This window comes from Artemia franciscana, chromosome 2, assembly GCF_032884065.1.
Source record: "Artemia franciscana chromosome 2, ASM3288406v1, whole genome shotgun sequence".
Lineage (NCBI taxonomy): Eukaryota > Metazoa > Arthropoda > Branchiopoda > Anostraca > Artemiidae > Artemia > Artemia franciscana.
This window is the reverse complement of record NC_088864.1, coordinates 39,718,387-39,739,758: the sequence shown is the minus strand read 5'-3', so window position 1 is coordinate 39,739,758 and position 21,372 is coordinate 39,718,387. Positions and strand designations below refer to the sequence as shown.

The 21,372-nt window shown below is 33.6% G+C and overlaps 1 protein-coding gene across 1 annotated transcript in view; it reads right to left on the bottom strand.

The window, feature by feature from the left end:
- LOC136041482 (glutamate receptor 1-like) overlaps nt 1-21,372 on the bottom strand; it is a 254,832-nt gene that overhangs the window by 136,011 nt on the left and 97,449 nt on the right. The gene's annotated exons all lie outside the window — the stretch shown is intronic.

Here is a 21,372-nt window from a genome sequence, read left to right as displayed (position 1 = left end):
ACCGATCCAATTTATTACGATAAAAGAACGTATCCTTCGTAGACTGAAATTCATAATAACTTCTGCTAATCCTCACCAAAGTTCCAACCAGCCTGAGACCAACGCAGCTACTCATTGTCCTCATCTATGCCAATCTTTTAAGAGGTTTACTCTTTACTCCTTCCCAGAAAGTTACAATTTCCTTTAGATAATTTCTTATGACCACATTCAACGACATTTTGCTTTCCATTTTGTAACAGCTAGATTGCTTTAAGCCAAATTTTTTGATGAAGTGAAAAATTGTGGAGTCAGAGGAACCTCATTTCTTTTTAATTACTGGAGCCATTAATTGCCTTTCAATTATAAACTTCTTAGTTGAGATAAATGAGGCTTTTCAAATTTGACAGATTCTGAAAGTATTGGTGTCCCTCAGGGCTCTTTTTTAGGTCCTCTGATATATTTAAAATTTATAAATGATCGTTCTGATTTTATCAGGAAAATGAGGTTGCAACATTATGGTAAGATGATACAGCATTAGGAATTAAATGGATGTCACCCACTATATTATTTAATAACCTAAGAAAATACAAAAACTATTAGTTGGCGGTCTTAGTCAAATATTTTTCTAACTAGTTCTGTCAGACAAAATGTATTAATTTTGTTTACAATACGATAAAAAACAGTAAAGAAGAGAACACGAGGATAAAAACAGCCAGTAAAGAAACACAAATTACAATGCAAATATTTCGGCCAAGACTTCTGCTTGACCTTCCTCTGTGCAGAACAATAAAACATACCGACAAAAAATTCCAAAATAAATATAAGAAATCAAAACTTTAGAACAAACAAAAAAACTAAAATAGGACAACCCTCTCGAGTTCTCAATTTTTATCCTCGTTTTCTCTTCTTTACGTTTTTTTTACCTTTTTTTTATGATTAGCCAGTGTGGTCTCAGATATAATTTTTTGATTTCTTTTGGTCAATTATTCACATGACAAATTCTTAGGCCATTAAAATACTAAAGTCTCACGAAATTGATACTGAGGATCCTAAAATTTAACTAGTTACCTCACAAAGCTATATAATAGTTTTATTGACATAGATTTAACTTCGGATTTCATAGTAATCAGCTGCAAGTAAAAAGTGTGCAGAATGATGGTTGCATTCACTATCTGAAGTACATTTTTCCTTACTTAATTTTAATAATTATTTTTCATTCATCCACCTAATTTCATTTGAATTATTATCTAATTATTTGTTTGAATATGTTTTGGTCATACAAAAAATCTCGTCAAACTCAACAAAACAGTGCAGTTGGATAAAAATAGCTTCCATGTGCTGCATAAGCGTTCATACACCTAAGAATACGATTGTCATATAGTTTTGTAAACCTAAGCTAAACTTAAAACTTAATAAAAACTTAATTAAACTGTAAACTTAAAGCTAGGGTATTAAGATAGTTGCAGCCAGAAGAGTGGCAATCTACAATCAAGTCATCGAATGGTTAATTTATTATTAATTACAGCTAACAGCATTCCTAGTAGAATTCTTTAATATAGACTTCCAGTTATTGAAATAAGATGCATAGATATTCACTTAGATATATTATCCCTCATGAATCAAGCATTTCTATCTTATGTGTATGTGGTTTATTCGGAAAATACACTAAAAATGGCTGTAATAGTTGCTGTAGGAAAAAAGCCTTGGTTAGGGGAATGGGACAAAAGTTTATTTGATGTTTTGAGCTATAGAATTTTCTCATTCTTTAAATCTGGCATCTTTTTTTCCTTTGTTCTTTCTAGTTTTCATAATCGTTCCATGTTGATTGATATTTGCTAGAGCAATTCACAGAATTATTTACCCCAATACGAGCTATATGATCTGCTCTTACAATCTATTGTCTTCCGGGTTATTATTATTATTTGTCAATAAATTAATCGTTATTTAAAAAAATACAGTTTTACAGACATTGCTAGTTGAATAATTTATTAACCAAAGTTTGTCCAAGAGCGAAAATATAACAAACATATTTAGCGAAAATATATTTGTTCGTTAGAGTAAAATTAAATATGTTACGAAAATAATGGATAATTGTACAAACACGCCTGTCTTCAATAAAGTGTAAATGACAACCAAGCCATAATAGTGGGGAGAAATAAGGGGATGACATGCTTTTTCTTCGTAACAGTATATAATTTTTTGTTTTTGTTCTCTCTAATTTCTGCTACTTCATGTTTTACTTCGTCTTTACGAAAATTTTATTTATCTTTGAATTCTGGCTGCAAACATTCGTTAAATTTTACTTTCTTAAGTCAACGTATTGCTTTTGTGCCTCTAGATAGAAGCTTAAGAGATCTGAAACGTCACACCGAAAACAGCAAAAGAGTAGACAAAAATATGTTTACATATTTATGTTTTGGTTACATGGCCTATGTTCTTCTTTATATGGCCTGTAATAATTCCTTCGTTAGCCCCTATTATTCCTTCGCTATAGCCATGTTATGAGTATATGAAATGATTCATAGACTCACCTTACATAAAATTTTCCTCCTCTCTTGAAAGATTTTCTGAGCAAAGAGGTGGCTCAATAACAAAATTACAAAACCCTCAAAAAGCTAATTCTCAATAGAATAACAGATAATTAGAACTGAAATCATACATATAACCTGAATGAATAATTGTGACTTGGATGAAAAAAGGAGAGACTGCTCTAATATGTTTTATATATTTATAAGTTTTGGTCTATTTTTGATGTAAAAGGAAAGAGATAAATATTCAGAAATTGCTTTATGCTTCGCAATTCTCTGTTACTTATTCTGTAATTAATCTGAAATGGATTATTCTGTTACTCGAAACTACATGTGATGCATATTATAAATGGGCTCATATTTTTTTGCCAATTTTTCTTGGAGGAATGCGTCAAAAAGCCTTCCTCTTAAAGAAAAACGAAATTTCGTGCCGTTGCTTTTTTGTCTCTCGCCTGTACATCTATTCTTTACCATGAATGCTACACATGACTTGGTGAAAAGACAGGGTAGTTAGTTACATCTCAAATGAAATATATCAGTGCAGCAACACAAGTAACGGAATGGAATTCAAATGAGATTAATACATTAGTACATTACTTAATGTTGTCAAATTCGCTGACTGGAAACGATTCTAAGTGAGATTAAATAAAAAAAACAAGTTTTTTCAACTGAAAGTAAGGAGTGACATCAAAACTTAAAACGCACAGAAATTACTTCGTATATGAAAGAGGCTGCTTCCTCATCAACGCCCCGCTCTTTACGCTAAAGTTTTTTACTGTTTTAGAAAGAAATACAAACAAATAAACACGCACCCGTGATTTGTCTTCTGGCAAAAAATATGAAATTCCACATTTTTTTAGATAGGAGCTTGAAATTTTTGCTATAGAGTTCTCTGATATGCCGAATGCGATAGTGTGATTTTCGTTAAGATTCTATGACTTTTAGGGGATGTTTCCCCCTTTTTTCCAAAATAGGGCAAATTTTCTCAGGCTCGTAACTTTTGATGACAAAGACTAAATTAATTGGAACTTATATATTTAGAATCAGCGTGAAAATTCGATTCATATGATGTATCTTTTAGCATCAAAATTCCGTTTTTTAGAGCTCCGTTTACTATTGAGCCGGGTCGCCCCTTACTACAGTTCTTTACCACGAACTGTTTGAAAAGAAAATAATTCGGTATTTCGGGGCTTCTGACATTATTACTCCTTTGCGGAAGTTAGGCTCAAAATTGAAAAATGATTATATTTTTTCTCTGGGCCCCTTCCACCTCTTTATTTTCCCGTTAGTTTTCACCTGTTTTCACTTTATAGTTGTGTTATCTCTTAGCAGTTCTTTCGTTAGTTGAGTTATGGTTGTGGTATATATGTTTTATCGCTCGTATAGTTGTGTTATTTTCAAATTATACTCCATAATAGAGAGGCTCCGAACACCCAGCATTGTATATTAAGCTCTGAATTTGACGTTTTTTCTAACGTGACCAGATTCGTCCTGCGCCCTTTTCATTGAATTTTTTCCCCCATGGCATATTTCTCCAAGGAAAGATCCTCCCACATAGCCCCCTCCATCAACCCTACCCCCAAAACCAAAAAAATCCCCCTGAAAACGTCTGTACACTTCCCAATAACCATTATTATATGTAAAAACTGGTTGTAGTTTGTAACTTGCAGCCCCTCCCCCAGGAACTGTGGGGGAGTAAGTCACCCCCAAATACATAGTTATTATGATTTTCGACTATGCTGAACAAAATGGCTATCTCAAAATTTTGATCTGTTGACTTTGGGAAAAAAATGAGCGTGGGAGGGGGCCTAGATGCCCTCCAATTTTTTTGGTCACTTAAAAAGGGCACTAGAACTTTTCATTTCCGTTAGAATGAGCCCTCTTGCGACATTCTAGGACCACTTGGTCGATACGATGACCCCTGGGGAAAAAAAAAAAAAAACAAAAAAAAAAACAAACAAATAAACACGCACCCGTGATTTGTCTTCTGGCAAAAAATGCAAAATTCCACATTTTTGTAGATAGGAGCTTGAAACTTCTACAGTAGGGTTCTCTGATACGCTGAATCTGATGGTGTCATTTTCGTTAAGATCCTATGACTTTTAGGGGGTGTTTCCCCCTATTTTCCTAAATAAGGCAAATTTTCCCAGGCTCGTAACTTTTGATGGGTAAGACTAAACTTGATGAAACTTATATATTTAAAATCAGCATTAAAATGCGATTCTTTTGATGTAGCTATTGATATCAAAATTCAATTTTTTAGAGTTTTGGTTACTATTGAATCGGATCGCTCCTTACTACAGTTCGTTACCACGAACTGTTTGATCTAATTAAACTGAAAACGATGGTAAGCAACAAAAATAAAAGATTGGGATAAAAGGTTAAAACAGGGAAAACTAGCTCATATAGGAAATAGAATTATACCACAAGCGATTAAATGAAGTGCTGATGAACAGAAACTACACCAAACGAAATCAGAATTCAAAAGAATAGAAACAAGATTGAAATTGTCTCGGTAATGTTAAGTAATGTGGACTCTTTTGGTCGTGTTCACTGATCTTGGTTTTGTTTCGCTATTAAATAGACACTGCAGCTGCCAAACATTATAAACTTTTGAAATTATAAAAACAAATCTTCTGGAAAAATGTTGGCATTTTCCCTAAGGACACTTTCAAAATAAGCTCTTTGCTCAATACAATAAACACGGCTCTTTGCTCTCGAGGCTCAAGGCTCTTTGCTCAATAGAATAAACTGAATAAACCTTATTATCTGTGTACTTATTGCTGGTATATAACCTTTGTCGTATCTTTTGCATTTGTTTTGGCTTTCCGTACAAGCTACTGTGCGCAAAAAAAAAACAAAAAAAAAACTTTGGTTCAAATCAAACAGTTACAGTGGAAATGAACTGTAAATAAGGATGAACTCGGTCAAATTGTTACCGAAACTGTAAAAAAAAAATCAATTTCGATAAAAATTAATGATTAAAAGAGAATAATTTCTATGTTGATTCCAAATATATAAAATCCATTTAGTTTAATCTTACTCATCAAAAGCTAGGAGCCTGAGAATATCTGTCTGATTTTCAAAAAAGGGAGGAAACACCCTCAAAAGTCAAGTGATCTAAATGAAAATAAGACTATCAATAGATTCAGCATAAGAGATAATTCTATTGCTGAGGTTTCGAACATCTCTCTACAAAGATATAGGGCGAATAAAGCGAATAGAAATTATTCAGTATATGAAGGAGTTGTCACACTCCTCAATACCTTGCTCTTTACGCTTAAGTTTGAATTTTGGTTTTATTTTTTTAGGAACGACTCCTGAAACGTAAGGGACGTTTGATTAGAATAGGAAACTTTTTTAAAAGTGTCAAAAACTTTAGTGTGGAGAGCAAGGCATTGAGGAGGAAAGAACTTATTTTCAATTAAAAATACTGTTTTTTTATTTAATTCGTCTAATTGTGGGATTATGAGATAGTAAAAGTAGCAATCCCATCATCGCCCAGGGTAATAACTGGTCAGTAGCCTATAGCTGCCCCAAAACACTTGAAATAGCTGTTCCCCAAGTTATGCAGCTTTGTTGAAAGGCATTTACCTGTTTTTCTAATAGTAGGTTCTGATAAGATAACATATTTATTAAAACAATCTCTATCACAAGCCCACAAAGGGCCAAAAGGAAAAAACAAAAACGAAAAATGGAAATCATAATGAATAACCATTTATGAGTCAATATTTAAACCATAAAAAGTCAATTAAAATGTTAAGAGATAAAAACTGGCCAAACTAAACTTAAACAAATACAAGTCAGAAAAGGAATCAAAAGGGGGACTAAAAAGGGAAAGGGTAAAAAAATAAGCGAACAAATCAAACAGTTCGTGGTAACGTGCGGTTCAATAGTAACTGAAACTAGAAAAAACGGAATTTTGATACCAATAGTAAAAAGAATATGGTAATAATAAAAATAATTGCATTTTAATACTAATTTTAAATATATAAGTTTCATCAATTTTAGTCTTACCCATCAAAAGTTACGAGCCTGAGAAAATGTGTCTTATTTTGGAAAATAGGGGGAAATACCCCCTATAAGTCGTAGAATCTTAATGAAAATCACACTATAAGATTAAGCGTGTCAAAAAACCGGGCTGAAGAAGTTTCAAGTTCCTATCTACCAAAAAGTAGAATTTTGTATTTTTTTTTACCAGAAGACACATCACGGATGCGTGTTTATTTTTTATTAATTTTTTCCCAGGGCTGATCGTATCGACCCATTGGTCCTAGAATGTCGCATGAGGTCTTATTCGAACGGAAATTAAAATTTTTAGTGCACTTTTCATGGTACCAAAAATTGAAAGGTATCTAGGCCCCCTCCAACGCTCATCTTTTCCTAAAGTCGCCACATCAAAATTTTAAGATTTTATCAGAGATTTTAACATTTTATTCAGCATATTTAAAAACCTAATAACTATATATTTAGGGAAGACTTAATCCCCCAAAGTCCCTGGGGAAGAGCGTGTAAGTTACGAACTTTGACCGTTGTTTACATATAGTAATGATTATTGGGAAGTGTAGGCTACATACATTTTCTGGGGGGGGGACTTTTTCAGATTGGGGTTGGGGTAAGCCAGGGAAGGGGGTCAGGTGGAGGATTTTTCCACAGAGGAATTTATCATTTGGGAAGAGAATTTCCTTGAAGGGGGCGCAGGATTTTCTAGAATTATTAAAAAAAACGAGAAAAAAAATCAGCTAGAAGTGTGGATCAGCATTAAAACTTAAAACGAACAGGAAATACTACCTACATAAGGGGACTCTTCTCCTCCATAATACCTTGCTCTTTATGCTAAAGTATTTTTAGTGATTTCAAGTATTTATTCTATGGCCTTTGTGATTAGGGGTCATTCTTAAAGAATTGGGACAAAATTTAAACTTTAGTGTAAAGAACGAGTGATTGAAGAGGGGGTGTACCCCCTCATACACGTAATAAAAATATACAAATATAGAAGTTTTTTAAGTTAATTAATTTGTAAGTTACTTATATTTATTACTAATAAAACCGTTCGTAGAAAAAAAGTTCTAGTTGTATTTTTAAGTAACCAAAATTTGGAGGGCAACTAGGCCTCCTCCCCCACCACTTTTGTTATAAAAAGCGTCCGATCAAAATTATTAGACAGCCATTAAGCCAAAAAATAATCAATATGTCCAAATCAAAACATGCATTAATTCAAACACGTTCAGGAATTAAATAAAAAAAAACAGGTTTTTTTAACTGCAAGTAAGAAGCAACGTTAAAATTTAACGTAGCAAAGAGAAATTATTCCGTATATAAAAGTGGTTGTCCACTCCTCAATGCCCCGCTCTTTACGCTAAAGTTTGACTCGTTCTCACAACTCTATTTTTTAAAGCAAAAAAAAAAAAACGTTAGCGTAGAGAGCGGGGCACTGAGGAGGGGAAGGACAATCCCTTTAATAATCGCAACAATATTTCTTCGTTTTAAGTTTTAATGTCGCTCCCTAAATGCCCTTACTTGCAGTTAAAAATAACTTTTTTTGTGTTTAATTTCTGAAATTTTTTGAATTAATGCAGGTTTTGAAGATTGCTCACCGTACATGAATTGTTAAAACGAAACATGCATTTTAATTTTACTTTTTTAAAAACTAGTAATAACCTTATAATAATCTAAGTTTGATTTTTGTTCTAGTTACTTAAAAATGACTCATGAATCACAAAAACTGTTTAATTAGAGTAATAACCTCTTTTAAAAGTAAAAAAAAAAACTTCAGCATAAGAGCGAGCTACTGAGGAGAGGCAACCCTCCTTATATACGTAATATTTTCTGTTGGTTGTAAGTTGTAATGCTGCTCCTTACTTTCAGTTGAAAAACTTGTTTTTTATTTAAGTTCTGGTCGTTTTTTAATAATACTGAGAAATCCGATGCCTCCTTCATTGGGAATTCCCTTCACCCATGCAATATTCTTCCATGGAAAGAACCTCCCACTTAACCTTATCTTCTTTTTTGATCACTTATAAAGGGCATAAGAACTTTTACTTCCTTTTTGAATGAGCTCTCTCCCAATACTCTAGGACCACTGGCTCGATACGATCGCCCCTGGGAACAAAAAAAACAACAACATATAAACACGCATCTGTGATCTTTCTTTTGGCAAAAAAAAATCCACTGTTTTCAGATAGAAGCTTGAAGCCTCTACAATACGGTTCCTGATGGTGGCATTTTCATTAATATTGTATGACTGTTATGGGGCGTTTCCCCCTTTTTAAACAGCAGGCCAATTTCTTCAGGCTTAAACTTATATATTTGAAATCAGCATAAAAATCCAAATCTTTTGATGTATCTATTGGTATCAACATTCCGTCTTTAAGAGATTCGTTTACTATTGAGCCGAGCTACAGTTTAAAAGAAATCAATAAAATATATGATTTATAAAATTGGATACTTGACGTTCCAGTTTAAAACCTATTGTAAACAATTCTCATATTCTGATACTGAGTATCTAACATGAAAGAACTAAATATTATCAAACGTACAAAAATGACGAGACTGCTCTACTGCAAGAGCTAAACTCCTAATTTTACATATTATCACGTTTTCCAAAATTAGATGACAAAACACAAAGTATTCGTGTTGTAGAACCGCAGTGAAATTGAATTTCTTATTGATTTTTTCTCTGCTGGTATCTGAAACGCGCTAGGAATGGCCGTTGGGACTAATGAGCATTGGGACTTCTTTAACAATTGTACTAGTGTATTGGAAAGCTTTGACCAATTTCATAAGTTAATTATGGATTCTGTACACGGTGCTTGTCATCTTGAGACCGTCCCTCATATTTAGAGTAGGAAAGTTCCCACTGGCCTATGGACGACTTTTAGTACATTAGCATTTCAAGAGGGGAAACATTATGTTCGGAAATATTATAAAAAGTTATTTTTGAGTGGTAGGTAGAAAAATATGATATTCATTGTAATAATTAGAGCTCTTTAAAGCGACGTGCGTAATCAAACATTAGCTTCATAAGTTTTATGAGTGAAATGGTTATAATAGTAAAATATGGACATGGTGTATTGAGTCCTGGGAGAGCTTACCCGATCCTACATTTCAAACTTATAATAAAAGAAAATCTATTAGATAGCAGGGGCGTGGCTACAGTATCTTTATTGGGGGAAGGGGAAAGAGGAGTGCTATTCAAGTGGTAGTGAAGAAAAGTAACTATTTTAAAAACAAGGTGAATTTGAAAACATTACGTAATAAATTATAATCACACGTTAAACAATCATAAGTACTGGTGGTCGGCGTTCACTAAAATTGTTAGCAATGAGCTGCCACAGAGACAGTAGCATAGCGTAAACAAGCTTCGAGGTGGGCGAAGGTGAATGTCGGCTTTTTTCAGCCACATTCACCACTAATGCTGCAGAATATATCCCCCCTCCATTTCCTTTAACCCCCATGCCCACCACAGGAAGCTCAATCTCATAATTGAACCAAACTCTATTCTAGCAGCACCGGGCATTGTACTATTCATTTGCTCGTTATTTTGAATGGATTTTAACCCTATAGGATTTAATTTATTGTACTAGACTTGTTATTTACTGAAAAATTATTTATGTATTTTTTTAAATGGATTTGTTTGTGCCAAAGCCGAATAAAAATTATAGGCAGTGCATTAGCACTGTCTAAGTAGAGATAGGATAAGTCAAAGTATTACCCAAATTGTGTAAGATTATATTGTGACATATTATACACGTTTAAATATCGACCGTGTTTTAACTTTGAAAAATTTGAAAAATAAAGTTAAAATTATTAACTTATCCATTGGGCATCGTTTGACAAAGAATATCAAGAAAATCTTAACAGTATTTTGCATCATTGCGACAGAGACCTTAAATTAACTAAAAATTGCCAGGGATACCAATTGGAAGAGAGAATTTACTCATAGAGTTTCAAAATACCTTTTACTGTGTATCCTTATTAAAAAACGAATAAAAATTATATGAAAATCAGGGTATGGGGGGTATATATTTCTGGAGTAAATTACACTGAATATCGTTTTTAATGTCTATAATTCCCTTCACAAGCAAAATACAATCTCCTAGTGCTGTATTGTAAAACTGATAACAATCAAACTGTTCGTGATATCGAACTGTAGTAAGGAGCGAACCGGCTGAATAGTAACCGAAACTCTAGAAAATGGAATTTTGATAAAAATAGTAACATAAAAAAATCAAATTTTAAAGCTGATTTTAAATATTTAAGTTTCATAAAGTTTAATCTTACCCATCAAAAGTTGCGACCCTGAGAAAATTTGCCTTATTTTAGAAAATAGGAAAAAACAACCCCTAAATTTCATAGAATCTTAATGAAAATCACACCATCAGATTCAGCGTATTAGAGAACCCTACTGTAAAAGTTTCAAAATCCTATCTACAAAAATGTGGAATTTTGTATTTTTTTGCGAAAAGACAGATCACGGATGCGTGTTTATTTGTTGTAGTTTTTTTTTTCCCGGGGGTGATCGTATCGACCCAGTGGTCCTAGAATGCCACGATACGGCTCATTATAATGGAGATTAAAAGTTTTATTGTCTTTTTTAAGTGACCAAAAAAATTGGAGGGCACCTAGGCCCCCTCCCACGCATATGTTTTCCCCAAAGTCACCGGAACAAAATTTTGAGATAGGTATTCTGTTTATCTTAGTTGAAAACCTAAAAACTATGTCTTTGGGGACGACTTAACCCCCCACAGTCCCCGGGGGAGGGGCTACAAGTTACAAACTTTGACCATTGTTTACATATAGCGATGGTTATTATAATGTGTACACCCGTTTTCAGGGGGATTTTTCGAGCTGAGGTGGGGGTGGGTGGGTTAGGGTCGGGGGTTGCGTGGGAGGATCTTTCCATGGAGGAATTTATTATGAGGAAAGAGAATTTCCACAAAGGGGGGTGGGCAGGATTTTCTAGCATAATTTAAAACAAAACAATGAGAAAATAAATATTTTTTTTTTCACCTGGAAGTAATTAAAATTTAAAACGAAAATAAAATAGGACGTATACAAGGGGGTTCGTCTCCTCCACAATACCTTGCTCTTGACGCTAAAGTATTTTTAGTAATTTCAGCTATTTATTCTACGGCTTTTGTGATTCAGGGGTCATTCTTAAGGATTTAGGATAAAATATAAGCTTTAGTGTAGAGAGCGAGGTATTGACGAGGGGGCAAACTCCTCATATACGTAATAAAAATGCACAAATGTAGAAGTTCGTTACGTAAGTTAATTCTTACGGTATGTTTGTTTATTACCAACAAAAACGTTCATACAAAAAATAAAACAATCTAGTTGTATTTCTAAGTAACCAAAAATCAAAGGTCAACTAGGCATCCTTCCACAAACCGTTTTTTTAATCAAAATCGTCCGATCAAACTATGAGAAAGCCATTTAGCAAAAAAATTGACATGCAAATTTTGTTTTAATTGTTCATGTGCGGTGAGCCAAAATCTATACATGCATTAATTCAAAAACGTTCAGAAATTAAATAAAAAAAACTGCAAGTAAGAAGCGACATTAAAACTTAAAACAAAAAGAAATTATTCCGTATATGAAAGGGGTGTCCGTTCTGCAACGCCTCACTCTTTACGCTAAAGTTTTTTTTTTATTGTTTTAAAAAGTAGTGTTTTGACAGAGTCAAAATTTAGCATAAAGAGCGGGGCGTTGCGAAGGGGACAACCCCTTTCATATACGGAATAATTTCGGTTCGTTTTAAGTTTTAATGTAGCTCCTTGCCTTTTCGTTAGCTAAAAATCCCTTTAGACACGCCCTGAAATGGTCAATTTAATACTTTAAAGTGTTCCTGAGATAATGCTGATATTTCGTTTTGAAAACCAGCATGATCTAGTTCAACATCCCCCTTAATATTTCCAGAAAGTTCACCTTAATATCCTTACCCTTAATAGAAGTGGTTTGTTTATCATCCCCCTCAATATTTCCTGAAAGCTTCAACCTAATATTCGAAGCTTTGCCGGAGATATTGGTAAAACACCCTTTCAACAACATTCATAGAGATTATGTGTTTTGATTTAATTCCAACTCCTCTTAAACGTTCCAAAATGAAATCTCAAAAAGAAAAAAAAAACAAATCGGAGGAAAACATGCCATGAAAAAACCGATTTCTCTTAAAGTATTATTTAACATTCCACGCGTGTGTCATCCTCACTTACAATCGGGGATTTTTAACGGGCCCCGAAGGAACAAGTTAGGGTAGAATGCGTCATCCTTAACACTGATAAACATTCCCTAAAACGTAAGAACTGAGGGAATCTTGAAGAAAAACGTGTATTCCAGTACTCCACTAACAACCACCAATTCTTCTTCTACTACTACTGCTGCCACTACGACTACGACTGCTACCAAGGCTAATGATATTGATGTGAAACTTCCAGGGAATGTTTAGAGGGATGTTGAACTAAGCAAAAGACACCACACGCATATTGTCACTATTGCTACTTCTGCTACTGCTACGGCTACTGCTACTAGTTAGGCTGAGAGTATTAATGCGAAACGTTCGGAGATTGCTTAGTTTCATGTTGAACGAAATCAAATAAAGTTGCGTTTGCAGGATGTCTGAAGGGTTCATCAGCAATTACTGAGGAACAGCTTGGAGTCTTAAGTTAAAACTTCCAGGCAATGTTGAAGGTGATGTTGACACTAAGTGCATACTGCTAATGCTACTACTACTACTACTGCTGCTGTTTCTACTACTACTAAGACCGCTACTACTACTACGACGACTACTAAACCTTTGAATTTTAAGGTGATACTTTCAGGGTATGTTGATGCAGATGTTCAATTTAATCGGAACACACTATGTGGATACACCTTATCAAAAGGGCGTCTCAGCTATATTCCAGGAATAGTTTAGAGTATTAAGTTTAAGCCTTCTGTGCATACCGAGGGGTATGTAAAAAAACCAACCAAACGGCACTATATAAATACTAACATTACTTCTTGTGATACTGCTACAACAACTTACTTTGGCAAACAAGTTCTTTTTAAGGTGTGAGGCTCAGTTCCCCCTTCCACCCAAAAAAACGATGACTAAGCAGCACTTTCGAATGACAGGATAATTGAAGATAATCATGCATAACTTTGTCAAATATCAGGTGAATCAAATTAGTTGGATAAAATTTTAAATAAAGATCTATAAACCCCTTTTTTTGTATGGACTACGTGACTCTTTAAGAGTGAATGTGCCACTGCATGGTATTTTTGCCTCCGAAGCTTGAATACTTAATTTGTAGTCTTTTTTTTTATAATTTTAAATCGAATGGATATCTCAGATTTTAAAGTTATGTGCAACATAGCTTTGGGCCTCAAAATGGCAGAAAACACCGCTCTCCTAAGGCATAATCTTTGAATAAGCAAATGGGCACAACAGCTTTTAATTTGCTATTGAATGAGCCAACCTCCAATTTTTCAGGACTGTTGGATCGATATCACAGGAAACAAACAAGCACGCGTCCTTGATCTTACTTCTGGAAAAGTGCAAAATTCAACCGTTTAGTAGATAGGAGCCTGTACCCTCTATGAAAGGGTCCTGTAATATGCTGAAACTGATGGTGAGATTTTCATCGATATATCATTTGCCTTTTCAAGGTTGTGTTCTCCCCTTTTCGAAAATCAAATATAATTGCTCAGGCTCTTTTGACTTGTCATGTTAGTATTAATGAATTTCATATTATTTAGCTCAGCAGCTCATTCAATGCTCTCCTCGAGTCAATATCTCAATATCGGAGAGCGCGCATTTTGACTTATTTTATGCTAATCTTGTGAACGCCTGTGAATAGTTATTATGACCAGGAAAAACAGACGTAATGATATGGAATCCACACGATTATCTGTGGAAGACTCAACAGCCCAAGGGACAATACGTGATTTGATTGATGCGCTGACGAGGTCGGTCTATCAGGTTTTAGGAACAGTTAAAGCAACGCGGAAAGAGATACAAGGTTTGAGATCTGGATTATCCGAAATCTGTTCAGACATTAGCGGTCTAACCTCCAAAGTGAATGATATTGAAATCATAGCTGCAACCCACTCGGATACACTAACAAAGATTCAGGCAGAATTAAAATATATAGGAAAGAAAGAGACCCATGGATTAGGCCCTCTCACTGATAAGGTCCTCATACTGGAGAATTTGGAAAAGAAAGACAACATTATTGCTTAGAATTTAAAGGCTGCCTCAGTGCCGGGGGCCTCGACGAAAATGGAACATTTGCTGGAAAACTTCTTACAACTAAAAATTAATTTTGAAGTTAAAGATGTACATGACAAATTTGTGAAAATACGACTCATGACCTCGGATGACAAATTCTCGGTACTTCAAGCGAATAAACAATTACGTGACCAGCCCTGGAAAAAAAACCTTAATAAAGCGACAAAATTTGATTACAATGGAGTTTACTTCAGTGATGATGGTAGTAAAACCTGCAAGGAGATTCGCGCTACGCTGAATCAGAAAAAAGAAAGGAATGAAGGATAAAGGTTTTGTTGTATGGATCCCACCCACGGTACCACCCACATTATGCTACATAGACTAAGACGGAGTGAAACAAAAAAAGAAGTGGTATAACGTCCCACCATAATAAATCGAATAAATTGTGTTATTTTTTTTTTTTTTTTGTCATTATCAGTGATTTGTTAGAATTTGTTCATAATAGTCATTATATAAATGCGCAAATATGTGTTGGTGTGCGCATATTGTTGTCAAAATGTGTGTGTTCTCTATTGATAGAGAAAGAATGAACATACTTCCACCGAAACGCAATGGAATTTTCCGACGTGTGCGCTTGTTATGTGTGCTTAGCTTAGTTTTCTTTTTTGAGTGGTCTTTTGTTAAATTGTCGATTAACTGGAGTGAGGCTCTTTTGTTGATTGATGATACTGAGTTTACGTAATTTACCTGATCTTGCAAGCAGAACTAAAATGTTAGAAAAAATCCTTTTGATATACTGGAATGCATGAGGGATGTGAAGGATGATGAAGCAGAAATTTTGGAAGATAGCCCGAAAACCAAATATTCATTTATGGAAGATTCTATCCCCACATGCAGTAATGTACGTTTTTCTAGTTTTAATTGCAGAGTTTTACTTAGTAGTATTGAGCTCACAAATGATATGATTAATACAAATAAAATCAAAGCTTTAGCGGTAACCGAAACTTTCTTAAATGATAGGAATATTAATGATGTAATGGTTCTTGATTATGATTTTGTTCATGAGAGTAGAAATCACCATCAGCATGGTGGATTATTATTTATAATAAGAAAAGAGTTAAAATTCAAAATAAGACGAGACCTAATGATTTGGAATGTAGAAATGATTTTTGAAACGTGTATTCTGGAATGTGAAGTTAATAAAAACCAACACTTATGATATCTTTATATCGCCCACCTTCCGGCATAGATCAATTTTTGATGAAACTCGAAATTCTATTAAATAAAATATCACGAATGAAAAAGCAAAAATTTATTTTCGGTGATTTCAGCCTAGACCTAATGAAAATTCAAGCAAAGCAAAATGATTCGAAGATAAGAGAATTTTTAGAACTAATGCTTTGTCAAGGACTGCTCCCATCATGTCTGATTCCAACTCGAATAGATGATAATGGAGCAACATTAATGAATAGTATATTTTCTAATAGTGTTCGTTTTTCAACTTTTGTTATATTGAACGATATTTCAGATGACGATGTGATAATGTCTGGATTTAATTTTTCCAGATCTAAAAAAAATAAACGTAATGAAAAAATAGGTCGTATAATAAATGATGAATCAATTGCGCGCTTAATTATTAAGCTAGAAGATATAGATTGGAAGGAAGTATTCAGTACTGAGGATGCAAACAAGGCATTGGAAATGTTTTATAAATCATTTAATGATGTTTATAATGATATATGTCCGAAAGTGTGGCGTTGACCCAAGTCAACGCTACAAAAACCATGGAAATCCCCGAGACTGTTAAAATGTATTAATGAAAAAAATAGACTATACAAAATTAAATGCAATTATCCGTTTAATGAAAACATCCAGAAATTCAAATTGTACGAAAATACTCTGACTAGAACTTTGAGAGAAAGAGAAAGAAATTATTATGAGAAGGAAGTATTTTCAGCTGCGTCCCGGCAGAAAATGTGGGAAATCTTGCGCGATAAATTAAATAAAAATAAACAAAGATCAACACCGACTTTTGTAAATAATGTAAATGACACTAATGAATCAACTGAAAAAAAGAATATCGCAGAATTATTTGCTAAGCATTTCAATAAAATTGGTGAAGAATTGGTTAGATATCTTTTGGATGATTCATCAGATTATACACGATTTTTGCCCCAAAATGAAGATAAATCATTGTATATGCTACCAGTATCATTTGATGAACACCAAAAAGCTATTAGTGATTTAAAGAGAGGAAATTCGGCTTCAGTAGATGATATATCGACAAATCTTTTAAAAGAAAATATCAGGAGTAATATATGAACCTCTTGCGCATGTTATTAATACGAGCATAAAAAATGGTGTCTTCCCTGATCTTCTGAAAAAGGCTAAAATAATCCCTATATTTAGAAAAGCTGAGGCTCAAGATCCCAATAATTACCGTCCTATTGCACTACTTTCCCCACTGGCTAAAGTTTTTGAAAAAATAATGAAGTATAGACTTACATCATTTTTGGAAAAGATAATTTTATTTCTAAGTTCCAGTTTGGGTTTTAAAAGAAAGATCGACAGAAGATGCCGTCGCCGCAACACATATTTTCATTAATGATGCTTTAGATGATGATTGTTTAGCAGCTACTTTGTTTTTTGATATTAAGAAAGCTTTCGACACTTTGAATCACGAAATTCTATTTAAAAAACTTGAAAATACGGGAATAAGAGGAGTGCCTTTAAAATTAATCAAATCATATTTACACAATCGAAGGTTTGTGGTGGGTATTGGTGGTGAATATTCGTCTAAGACATCGAATAATAATATCGGTGTACCACAAGGTTCAATTTTAGGACCTCTATTATTTTTAATATATATAAATGATCTCTCTACCTACTCCTGAAAATGCATTAACAATTATGTTTGCGGATGAAACTGCAGCAAGTTTAAAAGCACCAACATTAGATGCACTGACAGAAAAACTGATTGAAGTTGCAAAATTCATCTCAAATTGGTTCCAAATTAACAAACTTGTCCCTAATTTTGTTAAAACAGAATTTATTATTTATGGACGATCAAATCAAAAGTTCAAGATCAAATCAGAGAAATCTTTCTCTGAATAAAATTACCATTGATAATAATCATGAAATCAAAAGAGTATACACAGCAAAATATTTAGGTATAGTTTTTAACCCTACCATGAATTTTAAAACACATATTTCGTCGTTGAGACTACAATCATCAAGAAATATAGGTTTGCTCCACCGAATATAATTTTTATTCTCACATAAGGTTCTAAGAAACCTATATTTTTGCCTAATTGATGCACACCTCCAGTATTGCTCAGCTATATTTTTGCTGACTTTTAAATCAGATATTAAACCACTACAAACCCTACAAAACAAAGCTATTCGAACTCTAGATAAGTTTTTACAACACCCGAGGAGTACAGATATCCACTCTGAAACACGTGCTTCTTACCTGTTTCTAGACATAATGACTCTCACACAGAAATCTCATCTGCTATTATCTAGTTTGTTTTTTAAGATTCAACATTACATAATTTCTTTTTTGACCAGAATTTACTCTCCAAACATCAAAATTCACTGATAACTAGATGTGTTAAACCATATAAACTACCTCCGGTGAAAAATGAAAGATCCCGTTTCAACCTCCGGTATAGGATCCCATCAATAGCTAACAAATATTCATTAAATAAATTTGTTGAGTTATCTGAAGGATCAAACAGTTCGTGGTAACGAACTGTAGTAAGGAGCGACCCGGCTCAATAGTAACCAAAACTCTAAAAAATTGAATTTTGACATCAATAGCTACATCAAAAGAATCGCATTTTAATGCTGATTTTAAATATATAAGTTTCATCATGATAAGTCTTACCCATCAAAAGTTACGAGTTTGACTCTTTGCCACAATTCTACTTTTTAAAACAATTAAAAGCTTTAGCGTAAAGAGCGAGGGATTGCGGAGGGGACAACCCATTTCATATACGGTGTAATTTCTGTTCGTTTTAAGTTTTAATGTCGCTCCTTACTTTCAGCTAAAAAAATTAGTTTTTTTTTATTTAATCTTTCAAGAGACGATTAAGAAGTTACATAATGGAATCTGCTTGCAAGAACGGTTGGTAAAAATTTTTATTTTATATTTTAATTTGGCCTCACTCCACTTACTCCACCTGAAATACCCTCATTAAAGATACTGTTTTTATTTTATTTTATTGATGAAATAGTGGTTCTTTTTTTGTTTGTTCTGTATCAATGAGGATTGTTAAATTTTGTTTATATGTCTTGCCCAGTAGTTGAGCTTGTCTCTCCATTTGGGCAAGTTGAAGATTTTGATGAATATGAATTTTTGAATAAATGAATCTGAACCTGAATCTATTTGAATCAAGCATAAATTAACCTTTTTTAGAAATTTGGTTACTTTTATTTCTCGTTGCTCCTTAAATAAATATATTACCACAAATTTTTTGACTACGGACTGCTTGAACAAATGATGTCTTAAGTGTAAAAAAGGGGCTACTGCTCCCTCTTTAACCCAAAGTTTCTTATAGGGGTGCAACTTCCATTATAAAGGGGAAGAGGCCCTTCTTTAAAATAAGAAGACATAAATAGACAAATAAATAGGAAAATGAGAAATACAGAGTTTGGAAATTTGGATGAAATAGCACAATTTTTAGTCTACTCTGTCCACCTACACAAACGCACACCCGCTCACTTCCGAGATGGTCGATGCAATATTATAAACCTTTGTACGTAATGTTGCCCAGCCTTAAATGAGTAAACATAGTTAAATTAAGATTTATAACACATTTTTGTAATAGCCCTTTATTTTTCATCCACTACCTACACCACTATCAACGAATGCGCCACTGCCCATCATTACTTTTTCTGAAACTGGAATACATTTGAAAAACTGATTTCTTTTCTAATATCTGCCTCGTTTTAGTAGCATACAGAGTTTTACTGTTGAGCTGCTCCTTGCTGTTGAGCTACTATTGGCTGCTCCTTGCTACACTTCGTTACCACGAACTGTTTGACAGAATTCTACCCCTAACCTCCCTCTGTGTTTATCTGAAAGCTCAGGGAAACGGAGGAAACTCGGAGTATGAAAAAAAAGAAAAAGAAATAATATAATTAAATAACGAGGAACGAGGGTAATATTAGCCAGTGGAAGGAAAAGAAGCAGAAAGGACAAAAGTAGATATTTCTGCAAGATCGTCCGCCAAGCAATCCGTAGCAAAGTCAATCGCTAAGCAGCGAATTCTTGCCCAATGTAGTGGGTGAATTGTCTCTCATTTATTCTGGCTTGGTTTTTGGTTTGTTTTATTCAGTGTTTCTTCTGTTCTGTTTGAGTTTACTTGAAAAGGCTAGTTGTTTTCTTTTTTTAAACACCTAAGACGGCTTGGCGGAGGCGAAATGTCTGCTTCTTTTCCTATTTGCTTCTTTTCTGTCCACTAGCTGATATTGCCCTCCTTTTCTCGGCCTTTTAGTTACATTACTTATTTTCCTCGTTTATCATGCGTCATGTATAGCCAGTCTGGTCTTAAAATGCATTAGGAATCTTGGGCACAGAAATATACTTTTCGAAGCTTTCAAGTACGCCCCCTCCGCCTGTAAAAGTATTTGCAGACCCTCCTCTATAATGGCTTATGCGCAATTATTCGCCACTATAAATAATTTGTATTTTATGAATTATGTTCATCCTTAGGAACGGATGCACCACCGTTCGCCTTTGCCATTTCTGAAACAGAAATGTTTAATATTAAATATTAAATGTTAAAATTAAATGTTAAAATTTAAATGTAGAAATGTTAAAATTAAATATTAAATGTTAAAATTAAATGTTAAAATTTAAATGTAGAAATTTTAAAATTAAATATTAAATGTTAAAATTAAATGTTAAAATTTAAATGTAGAAATGTTAAAATTAAATATTAAATGTTAAAATTAAATGTTAAAATTTAAATGTAAAAATGTTAAAATTAAATATTAAATGTTAAAATTAAATGTTAAAAAGTAATGTTAAACAGACTGGCCTTCTCAGGCCTTTCACTCGATGGTTCTTTTGCACTCTTTGGGGAGAAATTTCCCTTTGTGCCACAAAATGGCCAGAAACCCCACTGGGCTGCGGTACAGTCTTTTTTGCTACTTAAAAGTTTATGACATTTTTAATGTCATTACTAAGTAGCCTTCCCCTAATGTTCTAGGACCATTACTTGAATACAATTAACCCTGCGGAAAAGACCAGCAATAAAGTAAACAAAAATATAAACACGAATCCGTGATCATTCTTCTAGGAAAAAAATCAAGCCTCCTACAAGGGTCAATCTAGTTCAAAGCGGTTTAACCAGTTGACCTATCAGTTTTATTCTGGGGATCAATTGTCAATCCCAAACCGAGATATATAATAGCAATTAGTTTACTACACATAAATGCAATATTATACTCGTATGCGTAACTGTAAAAAGAGAAAAAAAAAGTAAAATAGCTAAATGAGGGTATATTCCTACAATAAAGGCATTGATTAAATTGGTCAAAAGGGCTCATCAAAATTTATTATGATTTTATTATATTGGTGGAGGTTTCTCAAAATAAATTATAACTAGCTTCCCAATGTATTTAGAAAAAAGTGAAATATAT